Raw genomic sequence first — 26,673 nt, 5'->3', positions numbered from 1 at the left:
GAGAGTTTTCCACAACTCACTAACACCAATTCGTCGGCCGTAAGCACGCAACTTTTCACGCACACATGCGAACATAGCAAAATAAGCGCCTGAAACTGGGCACGGAGCCGCGAGTCGTCGTGCCGTCTCGCTCGCACGCAGTCCCCTGTCCTATTTCAACAGGTTTCGCCTTTCAGCAGTTGCAGTAGAACGCGTGCCTCTAGTAACGGAGCACAAACAGTACGACGAACACACGTCGCGTTGGAAAACCGAAAACACAGTTTCACTGACAGCTCCGACATCACCTGACATTCACCGACGTCCTCCAAACTACGGCGGGTTCGCGTATTAGTGAAACACTTGGACGTGGATACATATAACTATTTATAAATGCATATTTCGTAGCGATGTGTGTTCAGTGGTCGGTTGGGAGTTAGTGGAAAACGCGCGCGTTTCGCGTATCGCTTGCAAACTTCACGTGCTCGCCATGAACTCCGTCAAACTTGACTGTGCCAAAAACTATCTCGTAAACCACTTGTAAATATGATAGTACTCCGTAAACTTGCTCTGAATACCTTGTGATGTTACTGTGAATTGAAATGGAATTTATTAGGAAAGACACCGCAAGTTAACACGATGTAAATCTTAACGTGTTTCAATGTTTACCTCTTCAGTGTTGTGAATATAGAATAAATTAGTGTTTAAAACTTGAAAGAGATGTAGCCGAGCATCAGTGTGGACTTTTAGACTAAAGACGTATGGGTGGAAATGGTTGTGATTAAATAAACGTGAAGAAGATCGAGTGCGTTCGTTTCTGTCATGAAGACTTACAAAAAAATCTGGTTGTTAATTCTCCCGTAAGTTGTGATTAAACGCTAGGAAAGCAAATATATTTATGTATGCACGAATAAAATAGTGAAAATTAAGTATTTTATGTACATATGTTGTACCTGTTGTAGTGTTTGCGTTTCTGTCCAAACGTTAAAAGATTGTCGGTGTTGAGGGAACCCGGATAATTTCCCATGAGGTTGTGACTACAATAAACAAAACTGGAACAAAAACTTGCAAGTTCTATTGTTATTGAGATGTGATCGTACATCGTGCTTTGTAGTGAAATACGGTGTATGTACGTGGACTTATTTTGTACGCCAACTTCGAGACATCGGCTCTATTAAGGTAAGATTTATTTAGTTGTATATATCTGTAGCCATAACTTTACGTATTTATTAAGCCATTATCTACAATACTTTATTAGCTATGTATTTTTTAGTATGAACCAAATTAGTTTTAACAAAGTTTTTGACATTACCAAAACTTGGTTTAAACATGTACGTACCTTTGTCCTAAATCCTCAGCGTTTAGCAAAGTATGAACAAATTTACAAACCAATATAAAATGTCGCATATTTTGTAATATCTCGGGATATAGATTCGTACTTTATGACCTAAATAACTTCTGATAATTTCAAATTCAATAATCGCGTAACCGAGGGACTGTGGGGAAAAAACGCGGGCGATTTTCTTTTGTTCGTACAATTGTAACACCAACTCCGTTGGACGCGAATTTTAAGTATAATTAGTTTCCTTTTCCTTTGTCTTTCCTTTTTATATTTCTTTTTGAACATTTTTCATTAAGTTTACTTATTCATCATTACTTTGGCTTGTTTATTTATGTTATTGTGTAACAATCAGCTAGATGATTACCGTTTTATTATGGAAATGGAAAGTTTTTGAGTTTTCAGGAAGACTTTCTGAAAGCTTTTACTTAAATAGATTTTTACGATATCTTTTCTTCCGATAGTTTGGGTAACATACGGCCAATATAATTAAAAATGCTGTCTCAAATCTGTTTTCAGAACTTTTCATTTGAATTTACAGCACCTACTATCAATAATCGAACTAGGAAAAGATCGAATCTTCTTTTACATTAAAAGTAGGGCACGATCAGCTAACTCTTCCTAGAAAAAAATACATAAGAAAAGCTAAGGAAATTTCTAAGCGCCTTGTTTACACTTCTCGTGACCCAAGGGCTGGCTTTTCAACGTGGCAATGCAGCCAGCCTTTTGGGTACACTGCCGGGTGACAGCGATGAGGATCAATTTCTTGACGCGCTTTATTAGTTTTAATTTTAATTTTTTTATGTAAATATAGATTTCGTTTATTTTAAAATATAATGTACACAAAAGACTACTTACCTATAATTATTTTAAAAAGTAGCCTATTAATTAACTCATCAATAAAATAGTTAATTTATACAAAGGTGTAATAGGTACCAGCTCTCGTCTGATTAGCTCTTCGCCTATAAAGGCTAAGTGCCCTATATTGTTGGCACTAATATTAAACTGAAGAAACTGTTTATGCGTTCAAGTTAATGGCATTTCAGTAAAGAATTTAAACGATCCAGCTAATTCAGGAAACTGACATAAAAGTAAAGGAAGAAGCCAATATTGGTATAAAAATAAGAACGTATTATACTTTTATATGAAAAGAAATACGCAGAGGACTGTTATGTGCAAATACTGAAACCTTAGCAAAAATACTCCCTTTGTTATCTACTATTTCACTATTAGACTTACTTAATCTTTATTTGAAATGTACTACTCAAGTCTTAAAATAAAACATATTTCTTTTAAACTTGCAAACAGTTTTCCAATGTCTTTGAATACTATTACACAACTTGTATTGTAAACCGGTATTACATTATCATTATGCTCTAATATTGTACTGAATATAAAAGAGTTTGTAACACAGATAAACACCATACCATAGTCAATAAATCTGTTGGCATGGCTGTTAAAATACAGCGCAACAGCACCTAACATACAAGCTAACGTTTAGTCACGAAATTAACAACGTGAACTAACGGCGAATAATTTGTGTCCGTATAGCATAGACACAACTTCGTGTAATAGATAGATCATAGACTAAATAAATACATTAACTACACGTACTCTTATCTCTTTACACATCCTAAAAAAATCTTAAGGCTGTTCAAGCCGGTGAAGAAGGTGAATTTCATCAATATTTTGATCTGGTAAGGCCAATAAGCTGAAAATTAAATTTCCATACAGACTATAAAAACAACTTTAATTTAGAATAATAAGTTTCAAAAGAGTTATCACCAACAACGTACAGCAAGTGTCTAATAGAGTAACTGTGACTTAGTCTTAGAAGAAAGAGTACTCATAACCTAATCACCATCCAAAAAACATCTTCTAAGTTATTTCTCTACACCAACTAAAGACAGCAAACACAAGCCGCATTTCAAGCTTAGATCCGATTCTTTAAAATAAAAATAAAATACGTAATTTAAAAATCAAACGGAGACGTTCGTGATACATAAGGTTTTGTATGAAATGTAGGCATGAATGCGCAATGTTCATTTCACTTGTAAATAAGAGTAGAGCGGGGTTTGTGAGCCAGTATTGAAATTAGTTATTACTTATGAATCTTCGTTTAGAACCCTGGGGAAATTATTTAAACTTCCGTCTTGTTCTGTGTCATGTATGAGAGAATTATGCTTTATCATTGGAATTTTATTGAAGCTTCAATATACGGTAATTCGCTCTACTGTATTAAGAAATTCAAGAGGTGTCATTTGTTAATGAAAAGTTACATATATTTTATTTTTTAACTTTATTATTGTATTTTCAAACCAAAAAGTGTTAATTATTACTAAAATAGAGGTCTCAATAGTATCCAGAACAGACAAATAACAAATTGATAGTGGGTCTTCATAATTTCAGCAGTATGTAGGTATTTTTTACTGTTGTATTTTCAAGAATACAAAATGTATTCTTTAGTTTCGTTTTAATTTTTTTTTACTATAAAAACTTCCATCTATTTCTATTTTATGAAATTAATCAAAAAAGCAAGATGCTGATTTCGTCAAATCGTTGTCAAAATTATTTATTCATTTATTGTCTGAAATCTACATATTTTTCATTCTAGCTTCCCGATAATTTGGAGTCGATTTCCAATCTGTTTAGATGAAGCAAATGCAGTTAGGTATACCTACGTAGTTCTGGTTATTTTACAAACCACAACCGCAACGACTACGCGATAGCTATATCCAATAGATTATTAGCACCAGAGCAATGTTCTATTACTGATATAAAATGAATCACGTTTGCATTGAAATATATTTTGAGTGGATATATAAATATATGCAACGTTTTACACGAATTTCATTTACCAATAAGACGCAAACAAACAGAAACTAATGGGACAGAAACAGAAACTAATATTTTGCTAATGTAAAGCTACGTTATATCACAATAAAGATGACATCGCTGGCCTAAAATTAAACTGTTTAAAAAAACGGCCTGTTATTTGTATCAAAATAAAACATTTAACACTTTTTAATTTTAGTGAAACATCAGAATTTTCCGTCAGCAAATAAATAGGTACATAATAATACTCGGTGGACACACAAATCGTTACAAATTATCGTATGAAAAAGCTGCAGTTCATTCGCTAATTCTCCGGCCCCAAGGGATGTGCCACAAAATGATGTACCTACATGATGTCGTGTACCGAATCGCTGCTGATTGCTCCCGCGTATTTTAACTCCCAGCACGATGAAATTGTGTCGAAAAATGTAACGGACAATTTAATTTGTGGGGACGTCACATTTCGATTCGGTTTCTTTTGTTTGGAATAAGGTTAATAAATAGGTATTTTAGTATGGTAAAAGATGATTTTATTCATTTTAATTAGTCCAAAAGTAATGTAATTTTACTTCATTTTCTAGAAATCCAAAAGTTACATCCATTAGAGAAATTAAATAGAAAGAGTTTGAAAAGAAAATCAATTTCCACTTCCGTTCTCACCAAAGCGACAAGAAAGAAAAACTAAAATGAGTCGCACTGATTCTAGTAAAAGAATAGAGTTGGTAACTTCGAATAAAAATGGAACGGCTTGTAAAATCACCGTTATTTATAACAGTTAATTATTCGCGGAATATACGTATGTAACAGTTCACGCAGTTGTTATGAAAGATGTTACTTATGACATCTGCAATTTGGTTGCAGACAGGTGATTGAAGAAGAACATACGCGTATGTTATTGTACGTCACTTTTCATTACAAAAGAATTCTTACAAAAAAAATAGCGCATAGTAATAATACAAACAATTATTTTCATTTGAAAGAAGAATAAAACTTTGTACCTAATATTACAGATAATTTCTTGACAAAAATGTTAAGCCCACGAACATTTCTGAGACAAGATTAGCAATGACTGTCAGGTGGGTTTCAAACTAGTGTTGTTTGTAATGCACGCGGCCATTTTCTTCAAAGAAAAACTATTTGAATGACTGTTGTATTTATCAGCTAAGAAGCCATTCTAACTCTAGACTAGCAATAAATAAATTTAAAAGAGTATGTTTAAGCTTTCAGATTCATCAAAGAGTTCGTCGATATGCCAACGTTTTAAGACGAATAAAAATAAATATTTTAAAATTATAATTCCTAATATTAGAGCAGTGAATGACCGCATTAATAATGTTCTTTTTACTATCTTCCCACCTTTATAGCTCGTCATATTTCTATTCGATTTGTCAACTCGCGATAAATCCTGTGCCTTAAATTACTACATGCTATTTTAGTGCCTGATATTTTTCACATCGAGATGATAATACAATTCGTACATTCTTGAAAGTAAACATAACTAAGCAGTAGGTTTTACAAATTATTACCTATGATTATTCTGGTGACAGATTTATGCAAAACATTATCATTTTTCGTCGGTGTGCGCCATAAAAATATGTTATTAGCATACCAATGTGTTGTGAAAATAAATATAGAACGAGGTGTGAGATTTCCATTCCATTCAGGAACATCCATATTTAACAATAATGTGTGCATATTTTATTACCACTTTTCTCAGTAAAACTTAGATTTGCGGTTTGTATCATAATTTTACTGCTTTTAGGCTTTTCGATATACATTATTTTACAAAAATCATGTTGATTGGATTTTCCTAAAAAGATAAACTTATTTGATCAAAATACGGTGTCTATTGTATTTATGGTCTTTTGATAGCACATAATAAGAGTAGAAAAATAAATGCATGAAGCTTAAATTAACAAATAGTTACGCTATACTTGTGTTTAGCATATCATACCTTACCTAGTACTATTACTTTCAAGACTGCCTTAAAGTTTACTGAAAAATAGTGCCAACAAATACAAATAGTTCTCAGTACATGTACTTCTTACAATATGTATGTCAGACTTCAACTGCAATGATTAGCGGAGTTCGCCTTTTAGATTTATAGTTCAGCTGAAAGTAATTATGTGTCATCGGAAACTAGTTTATTTGAGTTATGGTACATTAAGGTGCCGACTGATTACCGCTGTTTGTTATTATAATGTTTAACAAAGACGTATGTGCTTACAAAAATGTAGTGGACACGTTGCATATGGAGGAAGTTAAAGTCATGTGTAGGTTCCGTGCTTTGTTAAAATAGGTTTTATTTTAGTAACAAAAAGTTAAAATAGTTGTCAATTGGCGGCGGAAAAGCTCAAGATTTATGGCCTTACTACAAAAACTTAAACATCTGTTTTACACTTGTCTAAAAAAATTGTGGCTGCAAAATGAACCATATGTCAACGTCATAATCTGTCATTTTTTTAGACAAGTCTTAAACTGACGTTTAAAAGTTTTTGTGGTGAGACGGTTATTGTTTAGTCTCAAAACTTCATTTTTTACGTTGACTTTGCCGTCGCATATAAATACTTGTCCACGGTATGTTTGAAAGAAACAATAAAATAGGATATACTTTTGTAAATTAATGGGCACTCGCAATATAATTTAACTGCCATTAGCATTGTTCAGATAACTCGATATTAACTAGCGTATCCTAAAATAACGCTTCCACAAATATGAAGCAGGTCAATCTATAAGCGATCTAACTCTTAGACATACAAACAATATGAAGTTGTAAACTGCGAATCACGATTTATTTACCCACGAACGATCTTTTGAATGCGTTAACACCTTGTATGACCTTGCAGAATACATTCAGGCTAAAGTTGTACACTCATCGACAGCCCTTTTAGTAAAATGGAAAAGGTAAATGCCCAAAACGCGAATAATGATTGGAAGTACAGTTGCGTTGAGCGCTTGTTATTGCTCAGAGCCGGTCGTTCCCTGTTTTAAGAGTTGTGAGCGAGCCAAATCGCGGCCGAGTAATGTACTGCTACTGCCAAGGCGAATTCTATTGCTATGATACACCACTGACCTTCTATTGTCTCCGACAGTGGGACATTTCTTTAGTACAATCGGGTGATAAAGCGTCTATGTTTGTTTTAATCACCTTATTAACAACTTTGCAGTTAATTTTCGAGTAGCAAACTTGTTGGTTAAACTAGCTAGTTTTCGCAGTAAAATGCTCACTCAGTTTCAGTTTTAAGTACTCTCCGACGGTCTTTTGAGTTAGTCTTCAGTTGTTTTTAACTTATTAGCTTATTGACTTCGTTATATCAAATGTCTTTCAATTATAAACTTATCTTGATGCTTACCACCGTTTCACCCACTTTCTGCAATTGTATAAAAAAACATAGGTAGGCACCTAAGTCTTTTTCAGGCTCTAGACTAAACTATCTGTGTAGAGTACCACATTTATCACAGGATTTAACATCTTACATGTTTTGATTGGTAGAGTTCTTTTCGCATTTATAATATTTATAAGAATTACTCGTAAATAATTGTGTTTAATAAGAATTTGTGGACAAACGTTGAACAGAAGCAAACTCTCGATTCCTAGCAATATTGTCAATTAAATCTTTATGATACAGTGCGCACACAGAGGTTATGTATTTGATCACTGAATGTGAAATAAAACTATTTGAGAATTACGTCAATAGATAGAATTTATAGCGAAGACAGGAAAGGGGTTGCAACCGTGTCGATCATCCAGACACTTACATGAAATAAAAAAATGTGCTACAGGAAAAAAGCAGTTCTTAGTAATATAAATTACATACAGTTTCATATCTAACAGACCTTATTTTTATTTGATCTGTATCATCTAAAAATGTAGTTGGGGTAACCCAGTTACATAACATAATACAGTTGGAAAAAGACTCGGGACATCATGATGTACATAAAAAAATGTATGCAATACGAGAATGTTTTCGATAGTTAACTTACTTCCTACATAAATCGAACGGTCAATATTAACTTAAGCTAGTATAAACTAACTTAGGTCATATGACTAAGGTTTTATTAGCTTTTACTTGATTAATTCTGGACCAAACACTAACTTTAGTGAGCGCGTTAGAACAAGGCTTAGGCAAGTGAAAGCAAACACATACAGTGAGATTCAATTTGGATTACTTACTTATCCTTACTTATATTATAAATGCAAAAGTAACTCCGTCTGTTTGTTTGCCACGCTTTTGCGCCAAACCTGCTCAACAGATTTAAATAAAATTTGGTCTAGTGTAGACCTGAAAAAGAACATTTTTATACCAATTCGGTAAGTAATTCCCTCGAGACACGGGTGGAACTGCTAGTTCCTTTGTATAGAGAAAGCTCCGATAAAATAAAATGAGAAGCTACTACATCATTTGCAGAGGAAATGTAAGCAATTTATTTTTGTTTTAGAGAAATGAGTGAAACTGCATGCGAAGGTTAGTTGGTCATCCATTTTAAAGAGTTTTTTAGACATGCTTTATTTTCTAATAAACATGAAGAATTGCTCATTATTTTAAACAAATACACAAATAATCAATCTTACGCATAAAAAAGTACTGTGAAAAATATGAACGTAAGAACAAGGACAGTAAATTGCCTTCAGAAAAATTTTCGCGAAAATCTCGTCGCACGAAATGACATTTGTTTCAAAATGTTACGAACGAAACGCTCATTTTTCTATTCATTGCTCGTTCAGTACACACGAGTCAAGGCTAGCGCAGTGGAAAAATGCAAAATAAAAATAGACACGATATTCTGTCGATTCGTCACCGTTTCTTGCAGTGTTTCCGTGCACTCGTCAGAGACAATTAGAGCAGTATTTTCGAATTTCTGCAGAATAATTTATGATGAATTTTGTCAAGGTTTATATTGTTAAGCTTAGATACCTAAGGCTTTATGTACATTTAACTATGTTATACCTAGTATCTTCAGATATATAACAAATCTTTATCGTAGACTTTACACACCAATTTACCACAATACCAATTTTACACATGGAACATATTTGTCTGTGCACTATATGTTAATAGATGTGCTGAATAAATACCTAAATAAGATATCTATCTTTTTTGCCAATTTGAACTACATGAAGCATGCACAAGTACCGACCTCAGCGTTCTTAAAATGACGTGTAAAAGTGATGTAATGTCCAACTTGCAAAATAAACGATTTCATTTCATTTCATTTCATTTCATTTCATTTCATTTCTAGTTGTGAAGTAATTAAAATATTAGAGAATCTATTACACAATGTCCCGGTAATGTTGCAAGTGGGAGTAGTTAGTGATCCATCAATTGACGTTGAAGTGCGGCCAACAACATTATCGTACCATTGTTTACTTTCTGTAACAAAACAACATCAATTAAACTTAATTGCACTGAAAATAGGACTTTCGTTTGTTTGGTTTTCTTAATAATAATGTTTGTAAAGGTAACTCTTGTATTTTATAGTTTTATGCAGATATATGCCATTTGTTCTGTTCACTTATATTGCCTTTTTCATTCTTTATTTTCTTTTATTTATTAATCAGCTTCCACCCACGGTTCTACCCGCGTCCTAAAGGAACTACTTCCCGTATCTGAATGGGGATAATAGGTATCCTAAGCCCTCCAATTTTTTGTTAAACCGGTTCAGCCACAGCAGTAAGTTCTTGAGTCATAAGCTGTGTAAGACAGTTTTCTTTTATAGTCAAAATACACTTAAAATAAGCAATAAATATTAACAATAATATCTGTTTGCGGCTTGTTGTTGCTCTGATAAAAATAGTGAGCTATTAAAGGAGTGAGAATGTATTTGCAATGGTATGTAATCTTACAAACAATTTAGAAACCCACGGTTGATAATAAGTAACAATTCAATTAAAATGTTTCATGTCCATAAACTAGTCTCAGCACTCGGCGACGTCCATTAAATACCAACAATTGTATGTTAATGGATCATACTGATCCAAATGTGATTTAACATTACAACACCACTACGCTACTAAATTTCATCCTGTATTTCTAAGACATTGCACAGCTTTTTATAAATGAAAAAAAAATGTATGGAGATTTCTTTAACGTTTTTTTCAACATACAATAAAAATATTTTCTTACATATTGGCACGAAATCAAAAGTCATAATAAATAATGAAAGAATAGTGTAGACATTACGTTGGTGTGCTATCTTTTCACGACAATCGCTCTTGAACTGGCCGACATTTTTTGAGTTCAGTCTCCGTAAACAATCACACATGTTTTATAAGATTATGTCGTTGTTGTCACGCAGTGTAGTGTAAAACAGTATTTTTCTTTCTCTTGATTTCTATTTGTTTAAAAGACCTGTTTCTTATTTGAACTGTACATGACAAATGTTGGTTCTTTGGTTTTTAGACTAACTTACAAAATAGTAGTAAAAAAATGTTGTTTTCCTCGTAACATAGTCATAGTTTGGAAAAAAATCTATCTGTTATACGAAAATCAAATAACATGTTAGGAGGATTTTTAATCTATCAATAAAACGATTTTCTAAACGTAAGTCATATAAATTAAAAATATTATAAAAATAAGAACAAGTGATTAAAAACCTCTCCATCTCCGCTTCAACAATCTCATGTGATCCTAAGGTAATTTATCAATCGCTATCGATAAGCTACGGCGTAGCTGCTGTAGCACGTGCTACGTACATAAGTAATTGCTACACGACATTCCGAGTCTTGAAATGGCCCCGTAGCACTTAGGTAGGTAATACGTATTTGGTGTACTTTTCTTTTGAGAATTAATGAAATTAGTGGTCCTTGGTTTTATAGTAAAACTAGCGACCCGCCCCAGCTTTGCAAGGGTGCAATAAAACTTAAATATAACAGTATTTCTGCACTACACAATGGATGTTATTATACATATAAATCTTCCTATTCAATCTCTCTATCTATAAAAAAAATTGCAACAAAATCCATTGTGCAGTTTTAAAGATTTATGCGTACCTGGATATAGGGACAGAGTAAGCGACTTTTTTGTACTATGTATTTATACCGTAAAAACGACTTAAAACATTAATTATGTTTTAAATTTCGATTAAAAATAGTTCGATATTAGTTCATCATCATCATCATCATCATCATCTCAGCCATAGGACGTCCACTGCTGAACATAGGCCTCCCCCTTTGATCTCCACAGATACCTGTTGGAAGCGATATTAGTTACTAATTTAAATTTATTCCGACGGGAATGTTACAGTTTCACCCCCTAATGGCATAATAATTTGACGCAATGCAGAAACATGAAACTGTGTGATAACTGTGAACGAGTCGTGTGATAACTAACTACATTCTACTGTCGTAAAACTATTTTATGGTCCACGGTGATATTCGCTATGAAATGCCATTTTTATTTGGTTGCAGAAAAGATATAAGTATATATTTTATTGTCGAGTTGTATCACTTTAAATAAGCCAGTTAAAGTTTTCAAGTACCTTAAGTAGAATCTAATGTTAATGTATATATATATGTATATGTTAATGAATTGCAATGCCTTAACGGGCAACTAAGTCCTAAGTACGTACCTACCTAGTTATAAGATCCTTTTATGCCACTTAGTTCGCAATAAAGATTTTGAATTTGAATTTGAAGAATATGTTCTATATTTTTTCGAATTCAAATAGTGACTATATGTATTTTTGAGTTAGCACTCAAAAATACATCTTTGTTTGAAAATGAAAATGTAAGTAATAAACATGTATCATAACGTCTTCATCAGTTCAGTTTCTTCATAAGATTCCCAAGAATGAATTTTATGTAAAAACATCTAATACGCCTATGTTAACGTTTAAAAAATGACTAGCTAATTAATGTCATATTCAGAGGCAGAAGGCAGCGTGAATCAGTGATTTGGCTTTTAAAAATAAAACGTCTTGGTAAAAATGGGCAGTGGGCGGGAAAGACAAAAATATGTCGGCCACTAATTTTTGACGCCTCATATACTTGCACTATGTTTGTGTTCGTAATGACCTTTACAAATATTTAGTACAAAAATATAAACTCGTAGGTAAGTAACATTATAAAGGACGTCTGGTAATGTGAGCTTTTAAATGTAATATAATGTAACTCTGTGAACGTTTGCTGGAAAACCTAATCTTGCTAATGCTGATAAGCGCGAGTTCAATTTGGAAGAATTTTCTGCTCAATTTAAAAAAGCTTTCTAACACCATTCACGCTACATACTACGCCCTGTTACACAGATACGATCTATTATTATATTGTCAGGTTCGCTAGCAAGCAGATTATGTTAAAATATTCTATTCATCTGTCTGTATGAACCGTCAGTAAGTTTTCAGCTGTGTTGCGCCGAACGAGTATTGCTCGAACAGCAATATATCCAGCAAGTTCCAAGCTGTTTGACAACCCTTATTTATGAACGCAGCGGACTTGTACTAGATGAAGGGATATCGTCTGCATTGTGGGTTTCACTCACACATCTAGCTGTCTTATATTAAAGCAAAACTCCCTTTCAAGCAGAAAAGTACAGTCATAAATATTTGGCCCGGTATTTTGACAGTTTGCGTCAAGTAGTAACAAACTTGTAGACATTCATGTTAACTTTGCTAATTAATGCATGTAAACACGGTTTTCAGCGGAAACATTCCCAAAGGTCAGAATCTGTATATAATAAACTAGTTATTATCTAAATAATGCTTGCATACCGGGATTACCTTACACATTTTCGGTGTTTACTTCTCTCGTCACGCCATTAGTTTTCACGTCACTGTTACAGAAATACACACATATACTTACAAACAGAAATTATAAATACATAATTATTCGCTACGTACGCACAGGTGAATCACTTTCTTCGTATCTCTACGTAAAACAAAACCGAACGTATTCATGCGCGTCATAGATTCCATTTTGTTTTGTTGACGGTGTTAAGTTGTGTGCTCACTGGCGGAAAATTATGGGCAACATTATCATGCTGCCTAGAATGACAACGTTTCCCAAACAACCTTATTGCGTAGGCCTTTTTTGCTGTCAGTTAATATTATTTATGGGTAAACAACTATTTTATTGGACGCTGTGAGCACGTTATTGATCATACAACCCAAGATTTTATTATCAGTGAACATGTAGCTTTACTATGGAACGTCTAAATTAAGTTTCCACGGTTGTATGCGCTAATGTTTTTTTTATATGACGAGTTGTTTTTTAATGTTTGTGGAGGAATGTTTTACGTGTTTGTTGAGGTATGGCGTCATTTGAAGTAATTATATATGGAGCGGTGGCGTTTAGTGGGCGACAGTATTTTTTGGTTGTATTAATCATAAACTGTGCAGTCATTTGAGCTTAATACATACCAGAGTTTGTATTTTTTGTTATAATTCTTTTGTCCTGATTCTATGAAAAATAATTGAATAGGTCAAGTAGACATTTATTATTCGCAATTTTATTGGCATGAAATTATTGGCTATTAAAGTCGAATAATTAAAAGCGACTTCAATTATTCGTAACTAAACAAAACCCTATCGGGCAAAATTAAAAAGAAAACATTATTTTTGCCGCAACTAAATTCCTAAAACACGCAGACTGAAAGGGAAAAAATACAACAATAGACTGAAGAGGTTTTAAAGGACCCGGCTGGCCCACTTTCGCCCGCAGCGCTTTTTTCGCTTAATGATGCCACGCTCAAGGAAAGTTGAAAATATTAAAATGAGCAAGCACTTGTTTCGTCAGTAAAGCGGCCATCGCTCTAGGCTTCGCGCCTCCTTCCTAAGGATACCATATTTTAAATGTAGGTTGGAATCGCTGGCTCTCGATGTCTGAAATGAAAAAACTTTGTCAGCCGCCTTATCGCGTTTTGTTTGTATCGAGATCTGCATGCATAGCTGTCAAAGTTTCAATTTCTTTGCAAGGTAATGAGAAATGAAGATTGTTTGCAATACTTAAATGAAATTCTAATTGATATGAATTGCATAGTATCTTTATTGCCAATACTGATAAACCACAAGTTATGTCTAAAACTTTGTATCGAACGTAAATTCCCGAGCGTCACAACAAACTTCGCCATCCAAAAAATAAACCGACTAAGCCATAAAATGATTTACGAAGGACAAATACACACTTAGCGTACAATAAACTTGGGCATTATCTCACAAGGACGAACTCTCGACGTCTTGCTTACATTTGACAACACATAAAAATCAGCGCTTACGCGGAACAGTCTCGGAGGCGCAAAGTGGAATGTCGTTAAGGAAAAAAGGAAAAATACTGGGATTTATTCGCAGCGTGTCCCCAATGAGTAATGCCTCCTGCGATTTAGGTGTCAGCCCGATAGACGGCGTTCGACACCAATGATTTATGCGCGCTGCTCCTGCTGCCCTCTGCACTTTCAAACTACGTGCTTTATAAAGATTTGTATACACTTTAACTAAGTCTTAAGAATGGCTGGCATTTACTTAAGACCTGAAGAATGTCTAGTTGAATTTGAGAAAAAAATATTTGTCTTAATGAAAATTAAAAGAAAATGTTAAGAGAAAACTGTATTAATCTCAAGATGAAAAAAATGTTTAAGTAAAACCCGTGTATAATAAAACAAAGTTCAGGCCAGGCTAGTAAGGCACATAACAGCAAATATTTGCACGGAGAGCGTTTCAAGAAACTCTCAAGATTAGAAGAGAGGTTTATTTACTTTTTACGAATTCCAAAACTCTGTTGAAGTGTAAAAGTAAGTCTGAAATCCATTAATTAACTGTTAGTTTGTAATGATCAGTAATTTAATTACTTGGGAGAGTGAAATTTGATCGATCCGAGTTTGTTACGAAGTTGATTTCGTCTTGTTTAGTTTGGAACTTGATATCTTTGAGTTTTTAAGCTTGTCCATCTTCTTGGCTGATTATTAATTTTGAAGTATTTTGGAATATTACAAATTTTGTCGTTTTACTGAAGATCTAATAAGAGACAATATTGTATTTCGCCTACGTAATAACTTTGGGAGGTTTATTTCCGTACGGTTTTAATTTGGTTGTTGTAGGTTTAGGAATAGCCACAGTGTCAAAGAGATTTACTTTGTCATTGATTGATGATAAGAAAATTATGCGTAAGTACATTTTATATTATCTTTACCGTGAAAAATATACATAGGTTTGTACTTGCGCGGTCGAATTAAGAACTTTTTTCTATTTGGGATGTCGGTTTCAATAAATTGACTGGAGAAGCATTTATTTTAGAAGAAAATCAAATACATATTGTCTAATAACCATAATAGAAAATACAAACTATCCTGTGGCATTCCTACACCCTTTATCCTGATATTTATTTTCCACGTACCCTGACCTGTGTAAACGCCATTATGAAACCGAAGCAAGTATCTTTTATCGAGGGGTAATCGCTTATTCAAATTTTCCATAATAAAATGACAGGTGACGGCCCCGATCGTATATACAGACGTTTTGGTCGGCCATAAGGGCCGTTACTAAATCTTGCATCGATCTTTCTAGAATCGGGAACCCTCATCATGAGTCCGAGGGTTTTGGATGTGGGTTACGAAAGTTATTGTACCATCCTAGATTATTTTAGTATTCCGTTTACATTTTTTCTTGGTTCTTTACTTTGGATTTGTATTCACTTGGTGTGGGATTAGAGAATTGTAAGTGAATCTTTTAATACGAAGCTTGATGAAAGTTTTTTGGAAGTGTTTGTGCGTAGTAAATAATAATGTTTTCCATATTTACCATTATGTCCGACTTAAAATCGCAACAGATTAAAAATGTTACTCGAAGAAAACATAATATAGGAAGGTTTAGGTTATTGTTAGGTTAGTGGAAATAATATCTAAGAAGAGACATAGTTTTCAGTGTTTTCGTAATGTACATTATAATACTTACAGCGACAAGACCAAATTTTCCGTAGATGATATCGGAAGTTATTTTAATCTCAGAACATCGTGGAAGTAATAAGAATACTACAGAAATTAATAGCATTGTAGTAGCAGCATCTAAATCTAACTCGGCGATGACCTGATGAATCAGTACACAGGGGGGAGGGTATGCGACGGCGGCGGGGGGCGGGGGAATACTAATGATTTATGTTGTCGCTCCGAGACGCTTCTCCCATAATAAATGTACCTACGTTACGCAAGTGAGTTCTTCGGGAGTCGGCCGATGAGTCTGCCCGCAAATTGTTTGATCACTCAATAATTGCATTACTAGGGACGAATCAACAAGGAAATTTCGCTTGCCTCCCGATAGCTGGCGTGTTTTTCAAGACCCCCTATTTTTCACATACCCTTTTAAGTTGATTTGAGTGGTCTTATCTTTGACTGATTATGTTACAAGTGGGGTAATGTTTTCACAAGTGCGGTTTTGGCAGATAGTGTGGATGTCTCGCTAATTTATATTTTTATTGTCACCTGGAGTTTGTCCAAGTGTGTGATGTCGTAACCGATTATTTGTTTACAATCAGTTAATTGCAGTGCATGTGGATCGCCATTTATTCCTTATGCAAAGTTTGATTAATTAATAATTTTGACATTAATGTGGTCGTTTAACTTTTTCAAGTGCTGAAAAATGTGTCTTTGTTAGGAACAAAGTCTGAATGTGAATAAAATCATCAGCCGAGAATACTGGGGCCCGATTCTCCTAAGTTAATATTGTCAAAATCAAATAGAAATTGAATCGCAATATAATCGCAATTAATACAAATTCCTTAACAAGGAGTTCTGCACAACTAAACAATTGTTTACTGAATGAAGTGTTACACTGTAATTTATTATTGTTTCTATTTCTAAAATACGGCATGGTTTATATGAAATTAATTTATGTTGTTACATCTGGGTAAATAAAGCATGTTATGTATCAGATGGTATCATCGAGGAAGTTGTAACCGTCAGTGTAGGACCACGCTAATTTGTGTGTACCGGCGGTACCGGTCTTAGTATATCGAACTTCATTCTCTCGATTAGTGTTTTTGTAGTGAAATGGTCATTTTTATAATGTTTTGGAAATAAAAACAAATATAATAATTTAGATTATTAATTTGCCTTTATGACAGTTTACCGTCGAACCTCTATAAAGTCATCGTGCCTTTTCGTTATGTACAAAATTACGGTTAAAATAGCAATACACTGAATTGCAATGCTATAATTACGATATACGCCAGTTCACGCCAATATTGCTACTCAATCGAGTTATAAATAAATCAATTTCCACAACAAACTATTTCTTCCAGTCTAATAGTCTCATAAGCTGTTACCGGTTCAAACATAAAAGTGCTCGTATTTACGGCCTCTTATAAAAGTACGATTGTTAGCATGCCCAGCATTATATGTTACCGTAAACCCAGTTAAGCTGAAAACGTGGCATCGACGTGAATGATTTATAAACGAGGATAACAGGGCATTAGCAAAACCACAACACGAACGCGCACTGGATTTACTAAAAAGAGATCTGCCATTATTGTTCGGAAAGATTTATTAGTTGCAGGCACGCCGCCATCTTTTTTTCGCTGTCAATACGGTGGCATAGAGAAAATTAGGTAGGACTAACAAAACAAGTGACGGGGTTGCGAGGTGTTGTATGTCGGGTTTCATAGATTGCGTTTTTTGATGCTGCTTTAACTGGATGACAAAATTTTGGAAGTTTCCTATGAACTTTTTATTGACATTGATATAAATCCTTTATTAGAAACTGTGCGCTTCAAAAAGAAGGGAAGTAAACCTGGTTAAAATCTACATTGTCATTGTACTTAGGTTTAGTTAGTCATGAAAAAGAGATTTCTAGACCTCCTACACAATTCCTTACATAAAAATAACAACTAGTTCTCAATTATACTTTGCAATATGAGTGTGCAATTTAGTTGGTGGCTGAGCCCTCGGGGTGGCTTACAGGCTCGCTCGTGCGGAACCACCGCCCCGGCTTTCTCACTGGGTAATGTCAGTTACCTTTTATTACGTATATTATGTAAATATAATAATGGCCCAATGCCACGGCCTTGGGTAGGAATTTTATTTGAAACTAGCTTCTGCCCGCGACTTCGTACGCGGATCCTGTCCCTTATGCCAGCGACTACGGGGTCAGCAAAATCAAAGATCTGAACCGTCTGATATTGAATTTTAAGGGCCCGTTGACTTGAAAACAACGGAATACGGATAAACATTAGAAACGTTCCATATATTTAATTAAATTGGACTAAACAAAACGCTGAGAACTGAACCGCAATAGGCGTGATCATAGGGATAAAAGTAGTGATTCTAATAAGTCTGCATTTAAGTTATGTGGCAAAAATGTTACACGTATTATTACGTAAAAAAACATTAAATAGATGACAAAGTCGTGGTGACTTAGTGGAAGTCGTGGTGGTTTAGTGGGTAGAGAACCAATCTCTCAAGTATGAGCGTGCGTCTTTGATTCCAGGTCTGGCAAGTGCCTGCCAATGCAACTTTTCTAAGTTCGTATGTACTTTCTACGTATATTTTGGATACCAATAACCGTTATTTGGAGGGGATGTTAAACTGTAGGTTCCGGCTGTCATTGAACATTCTTGGCAGTCGTTATGGGTAGTCAGAAGCCAGTAAGTCTTACCAAGGTATGTTGGGTTGAGCGGGTAACCAGGTTGTGGAGGTCAGATAGGCAGTCGCTCCTTGTAAAACACTGGTACTCAGTTGCATCGTGACTGGAAGTCGACCATAACATAATTGGGACAAAGGCTCTTGAGATAATAACGACAATAATAATGAGATATAGGCACCGCAGGACATCTGAGGCTGATGACGGGGAGTAGCAACCCCGCGGGGCTATACTATATGCTGAGTTCTCCAGGGAGAGTATCCCCCATCTCCGGCCGGTCGGAGTGAACCATGACGGGGGTAGGTCTCACGCCTCTGGCTTGGCTTGGCCGTCCAGAGTGGAGTCGCTAGAGCAGGATTAGTAGCCCTGCTCGGAGGGTAGGTGCCTCATGGTAAGCACAGGGAGCGCGTAATCTGTGTTTAAAGTCCGCCGAGGTATCCTCACGCTTCAGGTTCCCGGGGGCCCAGTAAGTGAGGTGGCGAGTCTCCACCTGCCATTTTTACATGTACCATTGACATCCACTAACATCCCATCACAAATAGCCCAAGTAGTTTCCCTCAATAGTTAGCAATAGTTTAGCACAGAACCGGGGATTGTCTTTTTTTTAACGACGTCCACCGGTGAATGTCCTTGGGTTCATTTCTATAGTGTATAAAGGGATAATCGACGGTATTGTGTCACCATTTCATTAAAGTTGTCTCAAAAGGGCTTCAGCGTGTTGGCTTCGGCCCCACGTTTGCCTCCCAAAAATTCGGAACTCTGTAGTCCCGAGGTCTGGAAGAGACATACAAAATAATAATGAGATATAACGCAACAAAGTCGGAGAGTGAGGGCTCGTGACGCCACGTCTAAGTATGTAAAATTTGTACTAAGCAGTGACTTAACGAAGCGTTGTTGTATCTTCGTTATTATTTGTTTGTGAGAGAGAGAGAAAAGAAAAATACGTGTCCATTATTTTAGGATAGGATTCACCATACCTATTTCATAAGATTCATTTCTATACATTTCAAGTGTAGTATTGCTCTTGAAGTTTCATATCAGGTGTTCCAGATCTTCGATGTTTATACATCAATAGAGAGTGCTTATCAGATTGAACCACTTTTGCTAAAACGTCATATCTTCATATGCTATAGTCTAGCTGGACTCCTGGAGTTCCACATCAGGTGTTTTACACCTTCAATTTGTATAAGTCAACAGAGAGTGCTTATCAGATTGAACAACTTTTGCTAAAACGTCATACCTCTATATGCTATAGTCTAGCTGGGCACCTGGAGTTCCACATCAGGTGTTTTAGATCTTCAATTTGTATAAGTCAATAGAAAGTGCTTATCAAATTGAACAACTTTTGCTAAAACGCCATACCTGTATATGGTACAGAGAAGCTGGGCTCTTGGGGTTCCACATCAGGTGTTCCAGATCTTCAAATTTATTATCTCAACTAAAAATGCTCATCACATGAAACAATTTTTGCCATGGCACCATTTTTATATCTCTTATAGTTTTGTTGGTCTGTTGGAGTTCTGCATCAGGTCTTCAAGTTTCGAAGATATATTATAGCCTATATGTTGACCAGGCTTAATACTGATACAACAAAGAAAAAATCATTGAAATCCGTTCAGTAGTTCCGAAGATTAGCGTGTACAAACAAACAGACATACAGACATACAGACATACAGACAAACAGACAGAATTTTTTTTTTGGATTTGTGCTCCATTACTGTTTCTAAACCCCACCCAATTATTATTTTTTAAATATATTCAATGTACAGACACAGTTTTTTTACAGATTTATTATATGTATAGATATAACGTTATATTGCCTGCCTAACCGCGGCTTTGATGGCTTTTGTAGGGCCACGCGTTGTGCTACCCGCCGCGTATTGATAAGGGATATTGGGTAGCCTAGTATACTTTGTGTCGAATTTCGAAAGGTGAGTTATGGAAAATGTTTGGGAAAATGTGGATACCAAATTCCATTTTAAAAAGACCCCACCGCTCTGTATTTTTAAGTTCAAGGTTATGAAAATGTTGGTCTTTTGTTACGCAAAATGCCTCCAAAAGGAACATTACTCATTTTCATGTGTTGCGCAGAGGATGGTTATTTTAATTTATTTTGACAAGGCCCGGTTGTTTTGTTTGTGTAGGTCTGGGACTGGAATATTAGCTCAGTTGTTGGAAGATAATATCTCGTCGTCTATCGTGGAAAGGAAATTTAAAGCGGTCTTTGAGATAGTGAAGATACGCACACATAATATCTTATACACAGAACTTAAGTTGTTTTTAATTATTTCTTTAACAGAAAACGACTTGATTTACTATTTACTTCAGAATTTGGACGCGAAACATTCATAATATTTGTTTGCTTGTGTTTGACTTTGTCTCCCTTGGGGACCGAGAAGGCCGCGCTGAACAAACTCAAATACCCGTAAGTTTCGGCAAAAGTCCATTACTTATAGTACCTTATAATTATATACAGTTTTTGTTGAACAATAAACATGAAATAAACGCACTGTCATACATAAATGAGAGTAGATACGCCTTTATCTCAAGTAACGATATTAACAGGCCAAGTTCTCGCATTGCGAAATATAAGCGGCAACTAATTTCAGATTAAACAAACAACAGCGATTACGGTTAGTGTGATATACGAATGGCTGTATCAAAACATTGTATTTGTACGAGCGGACTGCGTACGCAATAAAAGCAGTTACTGGCGAGTTTGTATCCAATCTTCGTAAACAGCGATCTGTGCTGTTATTGGCCATAACGATTACAAAGCTACGGCCAAATTGAAAGTATAACTCGGTCGATGCGATCCTAAGAATGTGCAAGCCGGCAAATCTATAACTAAAGCTATGTAGACCGCCCTTCGTGAAATTATTGCACGCCCGCCCGAAAATAGGTCAATTGCCTCCTGTGCCAGAGTGAGAGGTGTAGGGATCATCGTGCGTGATAAGGACGGAAGTTTTAATTCGTTCAGGTGACGTCACGAGGGTTTTAACAGGATCTTTCGTTTTCTTTTTGCCCTCTATTGTTTTGGTACTGTTGAGAAGTTCACAGGGGCTCTCGTCTCCATTCGGGGGGGGTTTATTTGTTCGATCTCGTGTGTGAATCAGTAATGTGTCTTTGCTACCACGTAACCGCGGGGGATTATATTCGTCGTGTTTTTGATGAAATTCGATACGGTTGTCGACCGAGATCTAAAAGGAGATGAGGCAAAAGAAATGAACGGTTAATGTACTTTGTTCAAGATGTTTCTGTTTATTTTGTTTTAATCAGCGGCGTGTTCTGTTTTCCTGATAAACCCTTTATTTTGTCACATCTTAGTGGTAATTTGTGGGAACACTGCGCCTTCATTGTATTAGGTAACGACGTTACTCTGTAAGTGGCGTAAATGAAAGGCCTAACTTTGTTGAATCCTAAGGTTAGGTAAACTCTCTAGAATGAGTGTTTCAAAAAGAGAACTAGAATAACAATTCCTTTTTTTAATAAAAAGCGTTACCTATATTCGTCAGCTCATTACGTACCGTAATAAAATATGTCATAAACAGCATTGTAGAGGGTAATTGGACACTTCAATGAAGAGAGATTTTGGGACACAATAACCGCTTTTGTGTTCCGTTGATAATGCGAGACAAAGTCATTAACTATGAACGCCTATAGACTAACTTTATCACGACGAATAAAATGTTTTGTTTTAGTACTCTCTCAAAAGTTATCAATTGCTGTTGAAAGTCTAGGAGGTACACTTTATTTGTAATAGGGAATGGGCCAAGAAATTTAAGGACAAGGAAAGTACAGTTTAAACTATAAATGCAGTGCTATTGAATTAAATAGTTAGTTGTAGAAAAAAGTACATAAATGATAATATGTAAGTATTAAATTACTAACATACACATACGTGTGATTGGGAACATATTTTTTTATAATATTTAACTAAGAAATAAATGATTAATTGAGAAACCCGTGACGTACTAGTGTGGGCTGTGCCTTATAGAGGTAACTACGATCGTTACACGTGGCTATGTGAAGTTTTTTCTTCTTTATTGTGGTGAAAACTTGTCGCAAAGGAAATGTAACCTTCTTTTTGTTTACAATTTCAATTTGAAGGCTAACAAAAAGGTTCTTATACCTAGTTATTATTGGATACGATAATTGTTAGTTTTTATATTCGTTTTTTAAATTAACTGCATAAAATCAAGTTTTATGTTTTAACTACTTACTATATTTATTTTAGACTAGCTGGTGCCCGCGACTTCGTCTGCGCAGGTTTAGTATTTCGAACAATATGTTTACAAATTGTAGCCTATGTGTTATTCTGATGTATAAGCTATATTATTGTAAAGTTTCATTAAAATCCATTCAGTAGTTTTTGCGTGAAAGAGTAACAAACATCCATACATCCATACATACAAACTTTCGCGTTTATAATATTAGTAGGATAATCCTTATCGTATACATATTTGTACCATATACCTACATACTTTATTACGTTTATGAATCTTACTATTTAAGGATATATTCTTATTTTTCTAACAACAAAATTCATCCTGAAAACTCCATACTTGTTGTTGCTTCACAAAACAAACAGATTTGATAGACGCGGCTTGTTACATGTGTAATTACTTCATAATTAACACATAATAAACAGTAAGAGTAAGTAACGTAAGAGAAACGTTGTTGAGAAGGTTGATCATAAATTGTTTTAACATAGGATTAGCCCAGAGCTTCCTAATGACGTGTGTTATCACTTTTGATTTCTGACAGAGGGTTAAACATTTAAGGTGTTCTTAGAAAATAGTGAAAATGGAGTAACTGGAATGGTTATATCTTTTAGCTTAATTTGATTATTATAAATGGCTAGGTTTTCCTGGAGCTCTACCCTGAAGGAACTATTTTTTGTAACCGGGCAAAAAGTAGCCTATGTCCTGCATCAGGCTGTAGATTATCTATGAGAGAGACAGACAAACAGACAGATAGAGAGAGCTATTTTTGTTTATAATATTTGTAAGTATTTAACAAGAAACGAGCTACAAATAATTCCAGCAGGTGTTTCAAGTATCAGAACCATTAAACTTTACTAAGTAACTTATGTCGTGATAACAATTATGGTTACGCCATCAAATCTGAAGTGATAGCTGGCTGGAAATGGAATTCATCAAAAATATTTTGTGGACCTTAGACTTTTTATTGTAGACTAAAATGTGTCAATACATAATTGTTATACCATCGTAATTCTTATCATTATTATATTTTCTGTTGTTTTGCCGCCGTTCCCATCAGTCTGTCTATCTGTTGATTTCCTGGAGATAGAATTTGACATGAGGTTACCCATACAAGTAATGTCAAATTCCTATCTCTAGCAAGCAAACAACAGACAGACAGATAGATTATCGGGAACAGCCTTTAGAAGCCAAACAAAAAGCTCAACTACGCACTTACAATAAACAGTTACTATTGTAGTTACTGCCACCAAATAATTATGTAGTCTAATTAAACATTCGCGAAGTCGACTTTCTAGCCTCCTCCCCTCTTTTGAGAGGCAACCGAGTGTGTGATTAAGGGCGACGAAGGCTGTACTGTACGACTCCTGTTTGCCCATTCGCGTCTCGAATAATTTAGAGTAGTGTACAACAATTCTAACTAATGCCGTTTGCTTGTTACTCAAACGTTTGTTGAGACGTAGATGCATACCTACTGAAAATTAAACTGTATATCGGGTGTGAGTGTGTGAGTTGAAAATATAGACGTATATGTTGAGGTACCTAGTAACTTTAACTGGTAACTTTTGTGCTGTTGACAACTGTCAATTTTCAAGCGAAAATTGCATTTTTGTACAGATTGACGGAGTTATCAGCTGCACCAATAACAGTTAGACCACATTTAGATAGACGTTGAATATCGTTCTAAATCTGTAAATATAAAGGTAGGCACTGAAGAGGTTTTACATCAAAGAGTTTAACATAATGCTGGCTGGTACCGAAAACTATTTAAATATCGAATTATGAATGAAATAGGGAGATAGCTTTGCCGTCAACAGCATAGGCTAATAGTCCAAATGCTTATTCATATCAATTGCTCATCGTGTACTAGTTCTGTTTCTCATTAAAATAAAATAAGATGCCAGGAAATCAAATTAGATCATGATGACTACATTTATTTAAAAATGATATACTTTAATATAATTTCTTGGTGAGTAATTATGTGTCATATTTCCGCGCTGAATTTAATGAAAACATTTGAATCTGCAAGATGAAAAATTGTTTTCTACAATTTTAAAGAATGTAAATAAAATGTCAAAACATAAAATGTATCATAATTTTTATTTTTAATAGATTCTTTGAACTAACTTTGAGTTCCTTATTATTTCTAAAGTAATGAACTGGGAAATAGTTTTTTTTGGATTTTATGAAGTTGTGGCCAATTTACTAAGTGGAAAAAATAATGTATTCTTCCTGTTTGAATACTGATGTTAACTGTAATATCGCAATTGTAATAAATACTAAACTACGCAATGTTTATATGCACAGTAAAATTATTTATTACATGTCCATGTTATAAAAAACAAAGATATGCTTCTTTATAACCGGTATTTTCAAAATTATGCATATTGTATTAATAAGTACCTACCCCCCACTAACATTTTCTTTTATATTTCAGGTAAGACCTGTGTTCACCGAACGAGGAAAAAGGTACATAAAATTAATGCGTGCAAGTTGCACTTCAAGCTTCTGGTAAAGCTCAATAAAATTTAATGAACCACTCCCGAATGAGATGTTTGAAGTATAATGACGAAAGATTAAAAATTCCTCCATAACGTCCCAGTTTCAAGCGATCAGCGTTTTTATTATGCCGATTGTTCCTCCCAGAACGATGGACTCGTAAAATTGTTATTGGTATGCCCATAAAATCGCTCATAACATACGACCCGAACATCAATTAACTTGGAAGCAATTAATCTACTGATACCCCCCGTTTTATAACTCAGATTCAAAGTAGAAATGAAACTTTATACTACAATGAATATTTATAAGGAGAGCGGACGTAAGTTCCAATCATATTTTTTGCTAGAACCGAGTTAAAATTTGTATTAAAATATGAAAGCACTTGAATGTTCACTTCAGATATTCTTTAATATTAATGAATTCCTTATTACAGATTTAATTAGTCTAGTGTGAGCACAAAGAGATTCCCGTTCGAGTATCTGGGGAGAATGAAATAACTTTGGATTTTTCCTCAAATAACTCTACTAAAATTTAAAATGTCCAGTGGTTTTAGTCTTTTCACTTGATATCAATTTCAGCAGTTCAGCTTAAAATATTTCTAGATTTTTTTGCCTACGGAACGAGGTCGTGAAATAATACAAGTTTCGTTAACTTTATTTATCTTAAATTTAATTTGAGCGTATTTCAAAGTTAAAACTTGGCGCTTAATTGAATCTAGAGTTATTTAATACAGCCTGGAGGGCAATTAAAAACACGCAACGTGACATCCGATTACTTTAATTTTCACCTGTCAAGGAGTACGTTTGCCAGACGTAGCGCCGAGCCCTCGAGGGGAGGATTCCCACGACACGACGAGAGGAAATGGAACTTTCAGCTTTGATAAAGTTTTAATATATTCTTCGGCAAGTTTCCAACTTGTTTCGCCGGGCGTTATGACGAATTCTGTGTGTGTTCGCCTTCTTTTCTTTACGCTTTTTCCAGTTTCACTTATTCTATGGAAGGATTTAATTTATGGAATATGGCTGCGGGCGCGACATCCCGTTATAGAAAGTATGTAGTTTGTAAGTTAGTTTATAAAAGTTTGTTCGTGTAAGGAACTAGTTTGCAGCGGGATGTTAGCATAGCTTACTCGATATTGCAAAGAAGTGTGTCATGCAAAATTTTATTTGGTTTTAGTCTGCAGTTTTGTTATTAAGTGGGTACTTTATCAACTTGCGACTATTGAAATTGTGTCTCATT

At 34.8% G+C, this 26,673-nt stretch overlaps 1 protein-coding gene across 2 annotated transcripts in view; it reads left to right on the top strand.

The window, feature by feature from the left end:
- The first annotated feature begins 330 nt into the window (after positions 1-330).
- LOC124639935 (zinc finger protein 541) overlaps positions 331-26,673 on the top strand; it is a 244,759-nt gene continuing 218,416 nt past the window's right edge. For both annotated transcript variants that reach the window (XM_047177447.1, XM_047177446.1), the window contains exon 1: positions 331-1,155. The gene's annotated coding sequence lies outside the window, so the exon portion shown is untranslated. The remainder of the gene's footprint in view (positions 1,156-26,673) is intronic.

Source organism: Helicoverpa zea, chromosome 20 (assembly GCF_022581195.2).
Source record: "Helicoverpa zea isolate HzStark_Cry1AcR chromosome 20, ilHelZeax1.1, whole genome shotgun sequence".
NCBI lineage: Eukaryota > Metazoa > Arthropoda > Insecta > Lepidoptera > Noctuidae > Helicoverpa > Helicoverpa zea.
This window is presented reverse-complemented; position numbering and strand designations above follow the sequence as displayed.